The following is a 10,538-nucleotide window of genomic DNA, read 5'->3' as shown; positions in this document are numbered from 1 at the left end:
TATTTAGCAGATACTATATGGAAAGCCAATTAAAACATGAGAAATTCAGGCATTTTAGCAAAAATAATGATAAACTATTTTGGTTTCTTAACGTAGGTAAAATTTTTCAGAGGAGTGTGTGAAAAGAGAGCATTCTATAGGAGGCAATTTGGCTTTCCACAATTCAAGGTAAGTAAAATTATGCAATTTGATATTAAACAATTTTGCTTGCTTTGTGACAGAAACTTAACAAGAAGGTGGCCGTGGAAAAGGAATGGAAATCAAAAACTTTGAGATGATACTTCTGTACTATATTTAAAAACCGAAATGTTCGTATGTGCTTTTTATTCATCATAAAAGAGAGTCATATTTAACAAAGCAAATATATTTGGCTTATAATAGCCATGGAATATTATACAGATTGTGTGTCTTTCCTAAGTCATTTGTAATTTTCATTAAAGATAAAACAATATATACTTACCTGGCAGAGGAGATACCACGATCACGTAGGTGGTTTTCCCAGGGCAAGGCTCATCCATTGCAGCTGGGATGCGCTGATCCCTGCAATTTCCTCAAACGTGGGAAACTCAACTGCATCATTTATGGTAGTGGGGGGCTGTGTTTGCACTCTCCCCGACAGCAAATTTTAAAAAACCCAGTAAAACAATATTTGAATTTAATGTAAATACTCCTAGCTGGAATTTATTCAAAAAGTAACTGAGTGCAAATAGTTATCTCTTTAAAACATTGACAAATTTTTATGTTCTAATTTTAAGAAGCCAATATATTATATTTTTGAATGACTGTACTTCATTTCAGTCAAGATGAGAAAAAGAGAAGCCTGCAATAGTGTATACAGAATTTTACAAAAATCTTACTAAACTACTGGCGCTCACCATCTTATTTCTCTTTCAATTACATTAATGCTTTGATGACAAGGAACCTTGACCACATCAGTGATCTGATGCAAAAAAGTATCAGTCATCCTTTTAAAGTTTGACACTTCTGTTTCATAACACATTGAGGACATCTATGTAATTTTTATAGCTATTAGACTGTTCTCACATGATGCATACATCACTTTTGCAAAGAATGCAATGAATGGATGCTATTTCTGGTCCCTCGGAACTCAGTCATACCATATAAATCATTAGTGCAGTTGAACACGGATTAAATGCATAGAATTCATCATTGCCTCTGGAATTTTGCCCAAAACATTTGAAAACCACAAATGTTAGTTTTGTTTGTGAAAAAAAAAATTCTCTTCTGTTACATGTTTCAGAATGATATAAAGCTTGAGTCAAGTGATCAAAATAGTTTAAAAGTGAGACATGCAATAAGTCTGTTTAGTAAAGTTTTCAAACTGGCAGTCTCGGTGCTTCTGTTTCTCAAATTGTTATTGTTAAAGATTTCTTTGTAGTACCTGAAAAACGGTGTGTATATACCAAAACACATGCACTTCACAGGACTCATTTCAAAACTGCATTTGAAAGCAATATTTGGCACAAGAAATCAGCAAAGACATAGGAAAAATATTAAAATCACTGTGGGAGTGACAGCAAGAAATGGAGAGAGACAGATCCCTCCAGTGTGATCCGTTATGATTCTTTTCTAGTTATTGAGTATATAAATTTCTCTTCCTTCATACAACTGTAGGGGCAAAACATGATTATCATATCACTCAGTGCTTCACAACTTAAACTTCGGCACTGATATAAATTCAGTCTGCGTAAAATGACTTTTAATATTTTGTTCCTTAACGCAAGTATTAAATTTTGTATGATTAAAAATTTATTTATCCACTATTTTTTAATTTAGGTGTTTATTTTTTATTACTGCCATTTCTAACCCATCTTGGCAAAAACATCATTCTGTACATCAGCGAGGGAAGTTTTAAAGCGACAAGTAGCATTAGCCTTGGTGCAGAATTAGAATTAGAATTTCTATTTGAAAAAATAGAAATTATGATCCCTCCAACCTCTCAGATCTGCATCAGGCTGTCTTACAATAAAAAGAAATTAGGAGACAGAAACAAACATTCTTAAATTACTTTTCTTCAGAATTTACCTAATATAATTATTCACTTTTCCAGAACCTGTGGAACAAAAGGGAGGGATTCTGACACACCAGGGCTCCACAAGGAAAGCTGCTTCTTCCCCACTGTCATAAAGAGACCCTGTAAATGCTTTCCAAGCAGACAAACACAAAGCAGGAAGAGTCCATTTTCTAATTAGACGTAAAGGTGGAGAATTAGATATTTTCCAACAGATATAAAGCTGAGGCACAGCCAGGTCCGAGTTGGGAAAGAAAAATGTGATACTTAACTCACTTATATTTTCCTAGTGGTGTCGAATCATTGGTGGTTACAGGTAGGTGATGATATTTGCAGAAAATTTGGTTCAACACAATGATCATTTTCAGAGGTTTCCCTCCGTATCAATCAGGAGTAATTGTGCAGGTCTGGTTTAAAAGGACGATGCCCTCTGTGGATTGAATTGCCAGCACCTTTCACTACTCTACTGATGAGGATTAGAATTTTGAAGAAAGTTCCATCAATGTCTAGATAGTTTAAATACCTTATCTCTTTAACAGAGTTAATGGGTCTTAGTTCTTAAGAGGTCTGCTCTGCCTCTGATACATTTGGCCCTCTCATCAATGCTAATGGGAATGAAGAAGAAAATGGGGTCTAAATCATTTATCTTACATAAAAGAAAGGCATGATTTGCAGACTTGATTAAACCTATAGCTGAACAAGATAATACAAAGACTTGATTCTATTCAAACACGTCCATTGCCATATTTCAACGGGAAATTTGCCATAAAAATTTCTTTTCCTAGATATTTCACCATTCCAATCATCTTTACGCATATGGCCAAAATGTTTTGTACATTGAGATATTCAAACATTTGTTATTGACAGGAGTAAATGGATTTAGTCTTGGTTCGCTCCGTCAACACTCGTTCAGTATTTCTTTGCTCATAAAACTTAAAACTACTTTTGAAAGTGACCAGATGCTTTGCTTGCTCAGAAAATTTTACAGGAAAAGTACTTTTCTTTGTTCTTATTAGATTTGAAGATTTTTTTTTTTTGCTGTAGTTTTAAGGATACATATTTGTAGAAAACTTTGTCATTTGTGGGACACACATTTTAAAAAAATCAAGCTGAGAAAAACACTAATCTATATAACCATATTGTAGGCAAAATGGAGCATCTACTCCTTGAACAAGGAAAGGTGAAAGCAGAGAATGTTTGTGGATTTGGGGTTTCCTATAACTGATGGTCTGAGCATACCTACTTTCCGTATGGCTTCCTGCTGTCTTCATCTAGACAACTTTTCTCCACCCAGATGCTGTACTGTTTACTTCCCTGAAGACAATTGTAGTCCCATCAGCCTACTCTCTTTTCAAACCCCAACCAGAGAGTCTTACTACTGCCAAAAGATGTTCCTTCCCTCTAGTCTTATAGTTCAACGTTTACTTGGATTCTTAAATTCCGTTATAACAAAACAAAAAAAGAGAGTGGTTTTCTGACCACTGAGTATAAATCATGATCAAATTCACATTATTGATTAGTAGAATAAAGGAAACAATCTCAAAAATTAAACAAAATTGGTGAATGTCAACTAGAGAGAAAACGAAATACAAAATTCAGGTATTTTGAACTGTAGATGGACAATTTTAAAAGTTTACAGTTCTCATCAGCACTGAAAACAAAGCACAAGGAGACAGTGCAGTGGCACTGCACGTTAATCTTTCCAGGGAAATGGGAAATTCTTTCCCCTGACTTGGGGAGTCTGAATTCAATTCTGGACTCTTAACTTTGAGCCCTTTATAGGCTGGTAGGGAGTGAATCAGGAGATGGGAGTTCTTTCTTTTGAAAACAATTTGAAAAAAAGTAAGTAAATTATTTTAATTAAGTCTGGATGAAACTCGCTTTGCAAACTTACTATCTTTCCTTTGTGAGCCAGTGATCCCCACACAGTCTCCTGTAGTACATTGGTATGTCACTAAGTAAGCTTAACAATGTCATAAAGTTCTGAGAGAATCCATTTTAAATGTATATCACAATGTATGTCATAAAACAATAAAATAAATGTATTTAGCATAAAAAATCCACATCATAATAAAAATTTTCATATGACACTTTTAGAGGGAGGCAGAAATACCCCTTTAAGTCCAAACAAGGTGTGGAATATGAAACAACTACAAATATTTGACAACCTATATTTTAAAAATATAAGTTCATTCTTTATTTATTAATGGAAATAGAATGGAAGGACAAAGTACTTTGGGAAACGCTCTTATTAACTCTGCTTGCAACCTTTGGCAGCTCTAAACCCTCAGCTCACCTTAATTTCTTGTTTATTTACTATTTATGAGTTTATCACATAAACATAGAAACACATACAAACATAGAAAGTGCCAGAAAAAATTAAAGATGCTTGTATAGCATTGAAAATAGAAGTCGTTGGTGCCTGAGTAATAATAAGGTAAGTAATAAGAGAAATTGTAAGGAGCCGAGTAAAAATCATTAGCAACCAAGGGAAAACAAGAAGGGGTGGCCACGGTAAAGTGTGCGACAAATTAGTGACATCTGACAAAATTTGGGTTGCAGTCTGGCAAACTTTTGATATGTCCCTCAAATATTTTATGTTTTATTCATGTGTTAGATTATCACTATTGACAATTAGTACCTACTAATCCACATCTGTTGATTTAAGAGCTCCTTTTATATACCCGGGTTTATTTGACTTTATATACAGGAAGACCTTTGAAAATCAGTCGGCCAAATACCTAGATTTAGGAAAGGTTTGAAGAGCTAGGTCTTGCCTATGATAGGCAGAAGACAGAAATGCATTTTCAGCATCAAGTGCAGTGCAGACAGCTCGTGAGCAAAAGCATACATACAGAGAAAACAGATAAATAATACGTACAAATGGAAAAGCATTGTTAACTCAAATTTCCCATCACTTCATGATTATTTTGCGTAAAATGCCCTCTGTGCTGCCACATTTCAGTATCACTAATAACTTACAATATGTTTACAAGTTTTATGATTCTAGGATTTCTTGATTTATGTTATATGCCTTCTTCATTTATTTCTTTATTTTTGTCTAACTGGCACAAAGAGCATGCAAGCAATTTGTATAACTTAATCATTAAAACGCATCTAACATATATCATTGTTTCTTGAAGTAGTTTCCACTGAAAATTATGTAAATTTTGAAACTATTTTAGCTGGCACAAGAAAGAATAGATCATTAATCCTGATTAAATTCAGGAAGTATCAGTTCAGCATGTTGACACCAAACCTGAGAAGTCCTGATCTTCAGTTCAGAGGTGGTGAGTAACTTTGGGGAGGCGATAGTGATGAAGAAAACACAGCTGACCTCCTCAAAAATGAACATAAAGTCAGATGCCTTCAACTTCTACCAATAGATCAAAAACACTGAAATAAATTTCCAGAAAAAAAGTGAGCTTTTTTTCATGTCATTGAATTCATATTTATCTCCTTTAATTTCTTTGTATTTAAACTATACACATTTTACTAAAAAAAATGTATGGGAATTATATGTAGTATTCAATTATCTACACCATAAACAAAACCTACAAATCTCTAAATTTACAAAGAACATTTTAGTTCAGTAAGACACCAGTGTCATTCCTGTTGACCTCTCTTTCTGCAAATTTGAATCACAGCTGGCTGTGTGAGACCTGGAGGAGGCTCCTGGCTCCTGACTTTGAATCAGCTCAGCTCTGGCCATTGCCGCCACTTGGGGAGTGAATAGACAGACACAGGACCTTACTGCCTCTCCTTCTCTTTGTGGATCTGACTTTGTAGTAAAACTAAATAAATCTTAAAAACAAAACAAAGATTCAACACATTATCTTAGACCTTAACATTCATGAGTGTTATTGATCTATAGTTTTCCTTTCATGAGATGTGTATGGGTTTCGATTTAGGGTAAAATTTTGTAGTTGTTCATCCTGCTTCCATTTTCTTTATAGAATTCATTTTATTCCTTGCTTAAGTAGTCACTAAAAATAGTTATTAAAACCACCTGCATCATTTGCTTTCCATTTTGGAAGGTATTATTTGTGGATTCCATACTTTTAATAGATACGAGTTTATTCAGATTACCTGGTGTATCTTGTTGAAGGTCTCATAGATTGTGTCATTGAGAGAATCAATCCATCTTACCTAAGTTGTTAAACTTTCATACCATAGAGTCATTCATACTATTCAATTTTTATATTTTAAGGCCCATGAAATTAATAATAATGGTCCCCTTACTTTTCAAATAGCAGTCGTTTATGTCTGTTCTTTGTATTTCTTGATTAGCACAGAAAGACAAATATAAATTTTGCGGAGTTTTTTCAGAGAATCATGTTTTTGCTTTCTTGATTTTCCCTAATTTTCTTAATTTTACAATTTTATTGTTATCATTATTTTTAAATCTATTTGCACAGTTTTTATTTCTCATTTTCTGTTTTTCTAAGTGGAAGTTTAAGCTATCAGTTTTCTGTACGTTTCCCTTTTAGCACTGCTTTTGCTGCATATCCCAGATATTCCACTTCTTTTTTTTTTAAAGATTTATTCCTTTGTATTAAAAAGTCAGATATACAGAGAGGAGGAGACACAGAGAGGAAGATCTTCCATCCATTGATTCACTCCCCAAGTGGCCACAACAGCTGGAGTTGAGCCGATGCGAAGCCAGGAGTGAACCTGGAGTTTCTTCCGGATCTCCCACACAGGTGCAGGGTCCCAAGGGTTTGGGCCGTCCTTGACTGCTTTCTCAGGGCACAGGCAGGGAGCTGGATGGGAAGCGGGGCCACTGGGATTAGAACCAGCACCCATATGGGATCCCAGCGCGTGCAAGGCGAGGACTTTAGCACTATGCCACCACGCCGGACCTTGTACATTTTTTTCATGATTAAAAAAAAAAAAATGGTGTTTTGTGACAATGAAAACTATATGACATTCCAGTGTCAATGTTTATAAAGAAAGTTCACTCAAAAGCAGCCGCAGTTGTCGCTGTATCTGGTGACTCTGGCTGCTTCCATTTGCCAACAATAACACTGAGGTTATAACAGGGTATATTGCTTCCCTTGCAGAAAATATTTACCATCTGACTTTTTAAAGCAAAAGCTGATTTGCCACAGAGCCAAGAAGTGAGTTTACAATGTGTGTCCTGAAGCCAGGTTTCCATATTTATCATTAAAAAAAAAAATTGAGATACAGAGAGAGAGAGAGAAGAGACAGAGAAATAAAATCTGTCTGCTGGTTCACACCCCACATGGCCCCTATTAATAATGAGGAATGAAAAACATGCTGAAGCCAGGAGTTTCATCTGGGTCTTTCATGTGGATGGCAGGGCCCAAGGGCTCCCACCTCCATCCACAGCTTTTCACATCCATTAGCAGGGAGGTGGATCAGAAGTGGAGCAGCTGGGGCACAAAGTGCCGCCCCCATGGGATATCAATATTGCAGGCTATACCACCACATCAGATTGCAAAACTCACTTTAAAAAAATCTTATTGAAAAGCATTTATCATACCACATTAGGGATTTTGAAGCATTCTTGGAAAAGTGAAGATGGCAACCAGAGTGTCAGTCACCCTCCCGCAGGCCCCAAGACAGGAAAGCTCCCCTTGGAAGAAGCTGCGTTTGTTTTCCTACCCTCGAATGTTTTTATTTCCATGTGTAGCACCTGTCTCTATAGCTAGGTGTTTGTTTTGTTTTTTTAATCCCAATGGGAAAGAAATCACTTCTCCTTTTCTATCCACAGCTGTACTCATTTAAGAATGCTCAAAATTAGCTGTGACATTAATGTTCATCTCTACCAAGTAGTAAAACAAATGAAACAACAATCTTTGAGTTATTTCATATCAAAATATGAAAAACAAGCAGCTGTGAAAATTCATAAGAGGGCTCATTCTCTAGGCAAAATATGAATTGGACATGTGTTTTCCTGAACAGGCAGATATTAGAACCAGCCCACTATTTTGGTTCACTTTATGGAGATTTTGATTTTATTATTTCATAGTTTGGTATGAAACCATAATAATATCAAGTATGATCCCAGGAAGAAAACAAGGGTGCTAGAAATAAATTTCAAAACAAAATAGGGTCAAGAAATAATTTACCTATTTACAATTGACTTTTTATTTCTCAACTGAAAGAAAGAGAATAGATAAGAAAGTGCCTATAGAGGCTTATCTCATAAAATGTTCCCAAAATTTTTTATGTCCTGGTGACCCTGAATCTAAAGGTTTTTTTTTTCCAAAAACAAAACAAACCCAAAACAGAAAGCTTTAATATTAGTGAATGCTTGCAAAATAGAGCAGTTCTTTTGCTGTGCAATTTGACAAGGAATTACAGATAAATGTAAAGTCTGTTTTGGTTTCACAACATCCATGACAATAGCAATTCCTGGATGAAAATAAAGGGCTTCATATTTTAAACCATGGAGGTGTGGGATAGGTATTGTGACAAAGCTGGTTGAACGACCTGTTGGAACAGCTGTGTCGCTTAGCAGAGTGCCACTGTTCAGTCCGAGCTGCTCCACCTCTGATCCAGCTCCCAGCTCACGTGCCCAGGACATGGTAGAGGTCAGCCCAACGAGTACTTGCATTCCTGTCACCCGTGGACGAAATCTACATGGGGTTCCTGGATCCTGGCTTTCGCTGGGCCAACCCAATCAATATGACCATTTGGGGAGTGAACATTCAGTAGATGATCTATTCTCTCTGTGTTTCTCTTACTCTTTCTGACTCCCCATTTTCCAATGAATACATCTGTTTTTATAAGCAGATTGATGTCAACATTTCAGGCAACATTTGCACCAAGCATGGTTAAATGTAAATTTTAAACTAAAAACAAAATATGAATTTGCCATGGTATGTGTTTATTTTCCATTCGTAATTTTAAAACACCTATTTAGGAAAAAGTATAGAACTTAATTCAAGGTTACTCAAGATTTTCTACTTATATTTTATTAATAAAATCCAAGTCAGTGGTGGCAGTTGCATGGTGAATTAGGCATTCAGAATCATTTTTTTTAAGTGTTATGCATGAGGCTGGCATGGTGGTATACCTGTGAGTTTGGCACCCCACATTGGCACAAATTAGTGTCTAGCTCTTACACTTCTGATCCAGCTCCCTGCTTGTAGACTGGGATAGCAATGTAGGATGGCCCAGTCCTTGGAGACCCGGCAGAAGTTCCAGGACCCAATTCTGGCAGCTGTGGCCGCTTGGGGACTGAATCAGTAGATAGAAAAATTTCTCCCTTTGTCTCTCCCTCTCTCTGCAAGTCTGTCTTTCAAATAAAAATAAGGAGATCCTAAAAAATGCACACATATCCTCAAAAAAGAAACCAAGTTGAAAGATGAAACACTTTTTATACATAATGACACATTTTGCACTGATTGACTTGATTTCCATAAGTGATCACATCAGTGTCATTGTTTTCAAAATAAAGAATGTACTCATCACCTGTATTATAGTGGAAATATTGATAATTCTTTTAGTAAAGCACTAAAATATGTGACAACAATTATTATGTGTCTATTTCATAACATCACTCAAATGTATCTATCCATCTCTTCCTGACAAATAAATACTATGATATAGCATTATTCTTCCTAAAAGAAACTAACTTACGAAAGTTCAACATATGGGGAAATAATAACATGCCCACAAAAGTAAAGGAGATGATCTTATGATATGACATTAAATTCTAGATCTAAAGTTGTTCTGGGAATAGTTATTTACACTGCTGGTAAATTTCATATTAGAGGTCCTCGTCTATTGAGTACATTCCTCCCACTCCCATCATAAAAAAACTACACGTAAAACAAACATTTCTCTAAATACAAAAAAATCCTGTCCTAGGCTTCTAATATCTCTGTGCTTAAAGTCCCCACACCTGCTTTTACCTGTAATGAAATATATACACATATATATATGAATTCATAGTCATCTAATATTACATACCACTGTTCTGCTAGGTTTATTTTAGTATAATTGTTATGACATAGATTCTAAAATGAAATCGTCTGATAGGAAAAGCTGGTATTTTCTGCGGTATATACTAACAGACTCTCCGTGTGAATTCTTCATAAAATATAATTTTATTAAGCACAATCACATTTTCATTGGACTTGAATAACTTGGCTTACATGGTCTACACCATTTGGCTCTTTGATTGATGTATACTTAGGCTAACATTGGTACAATATACTTCAAAGAATGCATGCGACATTAACGAACACCCAGAATCTGTCCTTTAGAATGTCTGAATGTAGGATTGATGATCTAACTCTATTCCTTTTCCCATCTTTATTCTGCAATATAACTCCTTAGTGAAAAAACTTAATATGAACATAGTCCGCTCCTCTTTGTCCTCTCTACTTACTTATTGACAAGTAAAGGACTCAATATTTGTATAAGAAAAATTATTCCATTAATATGGATGATTGCACAAATACATATATTCACCTTTGAATATAATACCAACTTTAGAAATTCTTTCCCTCTACATACAAATGTTCTTTCA

General features: G+C 35.3%; 1 non-coding gene across 1 annotated transcript; it reads left to right on the top strand.

The window, feature by feature from the left end:
* The first annotated feature begins 452 nt into the window (after positions 1–452).
* LOC121148431 lies at positions 453–616 on the top strand. Its single transcript, XR_005882556.1, has one exon. It is a non-coding gene; the product is annotated as a U1 spliceosomal RNA (small nuclear RNA).
* Positions 617–10,538: the final 9,922 nt, after the last annotated feature.

Source organism: Ochotona curzoniae, unplaced genomic scaffold (genome assembly GCF_017591425.1).
Source record: "Ochotona curzoniae isolate NIBS_2020 unplaced genomic scaffold, NIBS_Ocur_1.0 contig_1482, whole genome shotgun sequence".
NCBI classification, from domain to species: Eukaryota; Metazoa; Chordata; class Mammalia; order Lagomorpha; family Ochotonidae; genus Ochotona; species Ochotona curzoniae.
Note: the sequence above shows the minus strand (reverse complement) of the source record. Positions and strands in the feature narration are given on the sequence as shown.